This window comes from Salminus brasiliensis, chromosome 18 (assembly GCF_030463535.1).
Source record: "Salminus brasiliensis chromosome 18, fSalBra1.hap2, whole genome shotgun sequence".
NCBI classification, from domain to species: Eukaryota; Metazoa; Chordata; class Actinopteri; order Characiformes; family Bryconidae; genus Salminus; species Salminus brasiliensis.
Window position 1 is genome coordinate 26,492,192 of NC_132895.1, and position 10,463 is coordinate 26,502,654.

Genomic DNA, 10,463 nt, shown 5'->3' on the forward strand with positions numbered 1-10,463 from the left:
ATGGTATGACAGTATTATAGAGGAATATAGCATTGTTTTTATTGTCTATTGGTGAGATTATTTGGCTTTAATTAAGGCTTTTTTGTTTTCCGCATGACTTTGATGCCATTCAAGCCATACAGATTCTAACTGTTGCCACTGATGTTTGTAGCTACGAGTAATCTGGTTTAGACTAAGTATATGGCCATTATACTATGGTGTACTTTCTTCATAATTGGTTTGATCTTAATTGGTACAACACTGTCAAGGTTGGAACACAATCAGCGTATTATATGGTAGCATTTGTGAGTGAGTCCTATAACATCTTGAGGAAAGTCTAGGGCATCTAAAATAAATTGTAATAGAGCCCAGTTCTAAGTGGGTCCTGAGTCTTCTTAAAGCGAATATTAAAATCCCCCTTCACAGCCTTCATCAGTAGAAAGATTCAAAAGATTTAGCTTCATAACCTGAGTTTACCTCATGCCTACAACTGGATCATAAAGACCTGCGAGGGTAACTGATATGGGGATGAGTAGACAGGACAGCTTAGCCTGAAGCTGCTTCTGCCTGTCCTGGCACAGGGCAGAAGCAGGGACAACTGCTTTAATATGGATGTCTTTTGCCTGCATGAGTAAATTGCAAACTGTGAAATCATTTTTTTTTTTTTGTGATATTAAATAAGTAGTGTTAGTAGTAATTTCACAATAAACTAAGCTAACAGGTTCATTTCCACAACTCAGACTACACCCACATTTCTTTATGAAATACTGGGTCACATACCTATTCTTTTACTCTCCTGTCTTGGTTTTCTTTGTTTTTGGTAATCAGTTTTTTCTTTTAAATGCAACACCATGCTGTTCTCCCAACTCGCAGCGCACAGCTTGTCAGAACATTTCTCACCTGTTTTGTGAGCAGGCTGAACCACTTCATGTAAAATAGAAGGAAGGAAACAAATCAGACAACGCAGAGGCTTTGAATGTCTACTTTTTGACAAAAGAAAAATAAAACCATATTTTAATGTTTTAAATAAAATATTCTACAAACAATGAGTGTTTAATAGTTTAACAGTTTTAGGTCATCTGAAAAACACAGGCCCTGAGATTCGTCCTAACGCTAAAGCTTTTGCTTCCCTCATGCTGTTTGTATTTAGCAGTGTCTTGTAGCTTCCAGCTCAAGCTAAATACTGGTGCAAACATTAAAAAACAGCTGTAAACAGTATTTAGTTTAGTATTTCATTCAAATGAGTGGGTGCATGCTTGTGCTATATACTGGTGGATGATGCCAGTATTCCAAAGTTTGTTCCTTTGCAGTTTAAATATGTCGCAGTTTCTAAAGGAGCCGTCACGGGAATGCGAGAACCCTCTAAATGGAAACGAAAAATGATGTACGCATTTCAGATCATGTAAATCTGACAGTGAACTTCTGTCCTACTATCACTGCAATTTGCCTCATGTGTTGCTTAAAGGCGCTGGGTACAACTACACTCCTCCCTTCAGGGCTCCTTCAGAAGCTCCGCTCAAGGGCGTCATTAGACTCACGCCTCAGTAAAATGTTGCTGTGCCCCACTACAATCACAGTGGTAAAAAGTCTGGATTGCTCAGGAGAACTACAGGACACTGGCACTACATTTTCCCAATGTCCCAGTATCTTACCGAAAGCGAGCAGTTAAAGCCTTTAATCTATTATTTTAAGTTTCTTTAAGTTTTTTTTTTTTAGCTTAGAGTAATGGATATATGATCAATTTCATAATTTCGCAATTCCCAATCTGTGTCACAAATATAATAACTCATAGCGATGTGTTTTGGCTACAGCCACTTATAACTGCATAAGCTAACAAAATACAGAAGCAAAGTCATTAATTAAACTAGCTAAGGCACCAGTTACGTTAGCATAGGCTTTATTTATGCTAGCTGGTAAAAGGGGCATTTCTATCACCAGCTAGAAAAATGAGCGTTGTGATATAGCCAATATCACTCATTTTAAAATGCGTCAGCTAGCTAACATGAACTGATGATACAAAGACAAAAACACAGCAAAAAAACAAAAAAATCAAATATATTTTGTGACAGTAATATTCCTTAAATAATATCATTAGTTCACATAATCACATAATTACTTACATTATTATTAACATATTATTAATAACAATATTAATGATATTAACTAGTAATATTATTAGGCAAGCAGCAGGGTGCAGCTGTGCCACTCAAGTATAAGAAGTAGTCTTTTTCAGGATAATCTTACTGTTTAAATAAATGCAGTAATAAAACTAATATAACATTTGGATGGAAGATCTAAAAGAATTCACTACGAATATGCAAGGACAGAGAACCTCTAGAAGGGGCAAATAATACTTTTTTTACAGCACTGTGTACTGACAGTAATATACAGTCAATGAACTTATAACTCGGGCGTGGAAGGGAAAGCTGTAGAACTCACCTCGCCATTGTGACGCCATTTCGATGACGTCAAGGAACCTATAAAACAACGGGTTCTCTGCCCTTAGCTCAGGTTTCAGCAGCTCAGGGAGACGGGCTGTTACGTACAAAATCACATTGAGCGTCTTATCTATATAACATTAGAACTGGAAGACCGGTTCAACGTTCTCTCTCACACACAACACAAGGTAAGAACCATTTATTGATTATTAATCACAACATTGAACCAAATAACATTAATAATATAACTGGGTTCAAGACTCGAAGCGTTCGATTTCACTCCCCAAATTCATTACGTGAGCACAGAGCTCCTACATCAGAGGCTCAAATACAGCTTAATGGCGATTCTGATTAGAATTTACTGGAACACTGTCTGTGTGATCTGGAGACTTTACTTCACTCTGAAACAACCGAGAGAGAACCCATTCTCTATTAGAACAGTATTAGATACTACATAGTACATATAGAAGAGTGACCTCCATAACATTATGAACACTAAAAGTTAATGAGTTTGAGTGTATTACTCGTTTATTTATGTATCTCCCATTTTTACATTTGTCTTCTATTTTCATTAACAGTGAAATGAGTGAGAGTGAAGACTCATCTACGTCCGAGCCTGAAAGCTTTCAGGAGGACACAAAAAATGTGCAGCCTGCAGAAAAAGACCAGCAGTCCGTTGAATGCGCCTCACCAGAAGGTAAGTGTGATCTTCATCGATCATGCTGTAGAGAGACAGTGTTCTCCTAAACAACATTTTATAATCAAGCTTTGTTGAACAGACAGGTTTAAGTATGTCAGCTTCTGGTTCCAGCTCGTTTCCATCTCAAAATACTTAATCACCAAATGGTGAATCCGACTTTTATGCAAAAGTGGTCACAGCAATTCACAGCCAGCTTAGATTCATGGGGTGGCTCTAGCATAAATGTGTGTGGAAGGGTTGTGTTCTATGACTCCTGAGCTCTTCAATACGACGAACTGTTAATAAAGATCCACTAATTAGAAGGATGTCCTTTCTAATGTGTACTTCAGTCCTGGAGATGAAACTAGTACAAGTTCTTGGTATAGTGATAAACAAATGTGTGTTGATTCTGTTTGGATCTCTAGAGAAACAGTGTGAGGAGAGCAGTGAGGACAGGCAGCAGCAGCTCGACCCTGCTGTGATCAATGAAGAAGAGGAAGAGGAGAAGGAGGATGCTGCGTGGAATGGCCCGTCCACATCCAATGCTTTTTGCTCCTCCCATACCGACCCTAATGAGGAGTACATCAACCAGCTGTGCAAAGAAATCCTCCAGTATGTTTATTGCATTGTTTACATACTATTTCTGTTTATTTACTAAAACATTACAAAAGCAAGTTAACATGTTGTTTTTGTTCATTTTTTCAGGCAAAAAATCCAGAGGCGGAGGAGACCTGTGAGTCCCAGCCCACACTTCACAACACAGCCATTTCTTTAAACGTTTCAACAATTACTTTCCATTTCTACATAACTGAACCCTTGTTGGATGTATAGAAAATCATTTGGGGTGGGTTTGGTGAGAAACACTCTAGAGAAACGTAGCCAGTCAGAATTGTTTACAGTGGCGGTGAATGGAACTAAATGTCTGGGACTCTAAAAGCTGACTCACAAAAAGTTATTACATCAAATGGTGAATAATACATTGCCTGTTGATGCTGTTTGGTGTTTAAAACATGTTTTTGAAATGGCATATTAATGCAAGACCCCAGTCCCCAAAGGAAACAAAGTATTTGTTCTAAATAGTATCTAGTTTACGATCATGAATGTTTCACATTAAACACGCACGTGTTGGTTCACTTTTGTGGTAGAGTGAAATTATATTTGTGTAAGAATCATGCATAGTATTCATGACAACGCCTGGTCCTATTGACCACAGTAATGTTTTCCAATGCACAATATCACAAGAATGTTCAGGTTTATTCAGTGAATTTATGTAATGTAATGTATTCTATAACAACCTTCTCTACCCATCAGGCACAGGGCAGTCAACCCACTGCAGCAGTCTTCATACACGGCAGTGGGGATGCTGAAGAAGGAACACGGTAAGATTTAGGATCACAATTCACCCTGATGTTCTGTAGTACTTTTCAGTCTGACATGTAGAATGTGTAGTAGGTTATTTAAGTGCTTAATTTGTGCTCTATGTGTTGTATCTTGAATCCCTCTATTAAAACACTGAGGATACACACTTGGTGTATTGTAGATACTATGAACTGATACAGAGGTAAACATGTAATACAATATTAATTCAATTACATTAAGTAGGTAATCAGAGAAGAATTATTTTCCACCTTGTACCTTTCCATCTCCAGAATTCAGGGCTTGCTGAGAAATTTGATTCCAGTGGGCGGGGCTTATCCTGGACGTTTCATCATCAACCTGCAACAGCCAAGCAGTGAGGAAGACTCTTCACCATCTTCTGTTTATAGCAGTGAGGTACAAACAGTGTCACTTCTTCCTCCTGAAGAACGTCAATCTTTATCCTCTTTGAGGAGTGAGGAAGACATAGTGGCATCTCCTACACCTACACCTACACCTGATGCTCCAGGAGATGACAGCAGTAGTGCTGCTGAAAGGCTGTCTAGCAGAAGCATTGAGTGTGTGGGGGAGGCACATGGCTGCCTTAGCTGCAGTCCACTTTGTGCTGCATTTGAAAGGGCAGCTCATGCTTATGTGGTGGCACCCATTCTGAAAGCCTCTAAGTCACTTCGAAGAAGGATGAGGAAGCTTTTCAGAATGGGTGCTGAGGTGCATGACTCCTCCAGCATTTCTTCCCAGGAGAGTCCTTCTGCCCCCTCTGTTGAAGATCCTTCTGCGAATTTGAGTTCTGAACGTGAGCTTGTGACCCCAAACATCCTGCACCACCATGGGCCAGTGGTGGAGGCTGAAGCTGTGGAGGCACAGCCCACTACTAGAACCAGGAGGCTAAGATTCCCCAAGTTTAAGGTATGTGTGTTGAGAGCTGGGTAATAGTGAAGGCTATCACCACAGTTTTATACCACAGAACCTTTTATATATTTAAATATTTGTCATGTTTAGTTCGTTATGTTTAGTTTTTTAATCTCTGGTTATTTTGTTCCTCCCAATAGTTTCTGAAAAAGAGCAACAGGGTTTGCCCCCTGTAGACTGTTCCAGGTAATATGTGGGTCCACCAGGGGGTGCTTAAAAACCAAAACAACCATAAGATGTAGATGGGGGAAGATGTAGAAGCAAGCTCCACTGCAAAACAGGGAAGCTTTCTGGTTAGGTGTGGTAAGAAGGGGGTGGGGGAGGTTTTTTGTAGGTCTTTTTTGTTCTTCCAGGGCATAAAAAAGGAAAAGGAGAGAGCAGCCTAGGTGAAGTGGGGCCGCTCCACTGTTTAACACATGGTGTCTCAGCCTGTCCAAAACAGTGGTGCTGAAAGTCACTGCTTGTTGTACTGACTGGATTCAATTCTGAACGGACGGATACTGAAGGGAAAGTCTCGCTCCATGGGCAGGCAGTGGAGACAGAACCTGTTCTCCCCCAGCCCACAGTGATGCAGGACACTTTAGCTCCCCTTCAGATTAATCCAAACTGAGATTCAAGGTATGTGGAACTTTCAAAATAACTTGAACTGTTCTAAATAATCATTGATTTAGCCCTTCAACAGATCTTCAGAAAAAGGAAGAGTTTACCCCTTGCCAGCCAGAGAAGATATTTAGCACAGATCCAGATAATGTCTGATTCACAAGTGTTTTTATGAACCAGTGGTGAACATCGTTAAGCCTTTTAACCTCCTCAGAATCACGTTCCCTACTCCAGGAACTTGGGAATGATTGGGCCAGCTTGCATCGTGTTCCATGTTCAACTGCTGAATAATGATCCGTAGGACATGATAAGTCTGGTAGTTTAAGAGCTTAACTTGATATTAATGCCTTTCACAACAGGAGAGATGTCCGATGCCCATTTTTACATTTTTATCTGCAAAGTTCCCCAGCATCTAAACAGGAGAATCTCATTCTTTCAGTCCCAGGGTGTTTCAGGTTCTTGTTGATTTGTTTACAGCAGGATGATTTCAGTCTGACAATTTATTCCACTGCCTTCTTGTTATCTGTTGTGCTCACCGGTGTCGACCAGAGGAGGATGGTTTCCTCTTTTGAGTCTTGGTTCCTCTCAAGGTTTCTTCCTCCTGATCTGAGGGAGTTTTTCCTTGCCACTGTTGCCATTGGCTTGCTCAAAAGAGGCTTGGACCCGGATCTCTGTGAAGCTGCTGACAAAATCCGCCGTTAATTAAAATAAATTTAATTAACAAATAAATTAAAATCAGCAGCTTTACAACCCTGAGAAGTTTAAACCTCGACAAATAGAAAATATGTTCAAGTTTAACGTAAATTACTCTACAGATAGGATAATCTGATAGACTACTGTGCACGTAGTTGAAACATATGTTCGACGTTTTTTCCTATTTTTTTTTTTTTTGTTTACCCCAAGCTTATTACAGCTTGGACCCGGATCTTTGTAAAGCTCTGCAAATTCCAGCCATCAGAGAAAACTCTCAATAGACATTGCCTCAGCAGCTTTGCAACCCAGAGAATTTTAAATCTTCATTGAGTAGTAAATATGCTTAAATGATTGAGTTTGATTTGCGCCAAACATGTCTTCTGTTTACTGTGCCCAAATAATAATAAAAAAAAATCTCTAAAGTGCACCACTATCAACTTTCTGTTGTATCTGCTTTGGTAATTTTTATCATTAATGTTTAAATAGTCTGGCCAGAGGAGGATGGGTCCCCCTTGTGAGTCTTGGTTCCTCCCAAGGTTTCTTCCTCCAGCTCTGAGGGAGTTTTTCCTTGCCACTGTCACCGTTGGCTTGCTCACGGGGGTCTTTGACCCTTTATGTTATTCCTTCTTTCTTCTCTGTCTCTGTCCTTTATTAAGTACTAATTATGTAAAGCTGCTTTGTGACAACAACAGTTGTAAAAAGCGCTATACAAATAAATTTGACTTGACTTGACTTGACATTGTTCCACTCCTGGTCTTATTTTCTGTCTAGGTTTTATCTGGTAAACATTAATATATATATTTGCAAACATGGACAGTCTCTTATTGATGGTATATGCTGTTATTTGACATCACCAAACTAAATGTCTGAGGTTCTTCCCCAATCCTCTTTTACTGTGTTTTAGATGCGGTGCACTTAATTCTAACTTTAGCCATTTTACTTTGTCCTTACTTTGTCCCCAAAGTCAATAGAAATTTCAATTAATAAAATTGTACATTTCTTCAGTTTTATTTGTTATATTACTTCTCTCAATAATAAAATTGACGTATGACCATATGTTGAAAGGATTTCATGGTGTGTCCTGTTTTTGTCACATGACTACCAATATATTTCCAAACAGTTTTGATTCACTGTGAACTAGTAGCTGACATAAAGCAGCATTCTGTCACCAACACACATACATCCCAGCAGCTTTTATAATATTAATTGTCTGTTTATTGAATCCATTGTCCATTGTCCTTTAGATGTACTCCATTCTTTCCATTATTTTGGCATGTGTTGATCATTTGTACTGTATATAATTCCATTGTGTTTCCCTGCTGAGAAATCTAGCTCAAGACCAGCTTCTGCTGGTTTCCGATTGTGATTGAACAGCTGGTCATTCAGATGGAAACAAACATACCATATTCTGGTAAAACAGTTCATACTGGTTACAGGCATGGTCAGGCTGTTCATGCTGGTCAATCAGCTTGGTGATACTAGTTGATCAGCTAATGAAAATACATTGTTGCAGAGCTGATTAGTTTTCAACAGAGAGAGCTTCTGCCCTTTCAAGCACTGCATGTGTGAGTGACAAGACTTCACTTTGCTGTTAGACGTGTCTTCAGCATAGCTCTGCTGGAACTGCCTTGCTTTTTAACGCTGCAGACAAGACAATTATGTCTGTATACGGTATGAATTTGAAATGCTACAAAAAAAAAAAAAAGTAGTACACACAAGGCTCATATTTCAGAAGCCCACACAGTCAAGTACAAATACAACGATAATGACAGCTAGAAAATCACTGAAAATGGCCTCAAAATATTGTCAGTTACATATGTTTGATTTGTTGTAGACAAGCTCATACTGTATTTATACTGTATGATACTTAAATAAAAAAAATATCAAAACAGAACAGAGATTAAATGGGCTAAAACAGGACTTTTTTAATTTAAGAAAAAAAGGTGCACAGTCTGGCTTAAGTTCAACATTTACATTACATTTACGGCATTTAGCAGATGCTCTTATCCAGAGCGACATACAAGGTTATTCATATCACAGAGAAGGGCCAATGTAGTGTTAGGAGTCTTGCCCAAGGACTAGGGTTAGTTTGCTTTGTGAAACAACCCCCAGTGGTCAACAGGTAACATAATATGTAATGCTGTGGCTCAGCGGTTAGAGCACTGGGATATTGATAACAAGGTTGTGGGTTTGATTCCCGGGCTCGGCAAGCTGCCACTGTTGGGCCCTTGAGCAAGGCCCTTTACCCTCTCTGCTCCCTGGGCGCTGGAGTTGGCTGCCCACCGCTCTGGGTGTGTGTGTGTACTCACTGCCCCTAACACATATGTGTGTGTGTGTGTGTGAGTGTGTGTTCACTACCAGATAGGTTAAATGCGGAGGACACATTTCACTGTACAGTCCACACTGTACAGTGACAAATACGTGCACCTTCACCTTTAAATAGAAATACAGATACCAGCATACTGCAGCAAATTTCTCAAAGTTGGCAGCCCTGAAGCACTTACCAGTTTCAAAACAAATGAAAACAGTATTTAATGTAGTATTTTATTAATGTTTAATGTTTTACTTATTAATGGGACATCCGAAGAACGCAGATCAACCAAAGGTACTGAAGTCTAGCAGATCATTTTTCACACACATGCACACGTGGACACAAGTCTTGGGGCACTTACACATTAGACCTACAGGTGGTTTTATGACATCCCATTCTAAATTCACAGGTCTTTTTGCAGCCACAACACCTTCCACTTTTAATAATGCTGGCATGTGGTTTAATAATGCTGGCATGTCGTTATTAAGAGACCTTATGTTGTAATTATAATAAATAAACATCTTGTTATTGTGAGAATTCAAATGTGGTATGATGTCAGTATTTTTTTTTTTTTTTTTTACGTATCAGTGTCATAACTGGGCTACCAAATGGACAAGAGTGTATTTCTGCCTCGATTCGATGATGTAGACTGAATTAATAAAGTTTTGATAGAATGTTTGATAAAACTCTTTCAGATCCCTTTGCATCTGGACCTTGGATCTGAAACTAATAACATTTTATTAATTCATTCAACTGCAACATTGAGGCAAAAAATACACTCTAGTCAGTGTGTCTGTAGGAATTTATTTTATTTTTTATAACTCGCAGTGTCTGCTCTAGTTCATCTAAAAGGTGTTATAATTAGGTTGATGTCAGGGCTCTTTGCTGGCCTGTCAAGTTCCTCTACACCAAACTCACCCATCCTTATTGACATTCGCCAAACCTGGATGCATTGTTCAAATTGTCTGATAGAGAAGCATAATTTGTCTTTTCAGAGAACACATTTCCACTGCTCCAGAGGCCAGTGGCAGGGTGCTTTACACCACTCTATCCGACACTTGGCATTATGCTTGGTGACGTAAGGCTTGCATGTAGGTGCTCTGCCATTGGAAGCCTATGCCATGAAGCTCCTGGTGCAATTGCAAGTGTTTATGAGTATATATACTACAGTCAAACCGGAAAGTCTAAACACATTTTTTCACATTTTATTGTGTTTCATTGACTGTAGTGTATATATAGTGGACTCATGAACACTGAGACCACAGAAACCTGTAGTTCTCCAAATGTTCTCTTGTAAAAAGGCCAGCTGTTCCTTGAGGGCTCCACAGATCAGGCTGTAGAATTATAATCTTCTCCTAGAGAACATTACATGGCCAAAATGAAACCTTTGAAGCTTTGTTGAACAGCAGCCCCACCTGCTGTAGCAGATGTGGAACGGTCTGTCCACATCCAGCGGTCTTCGCTTCTCCCAAACCAA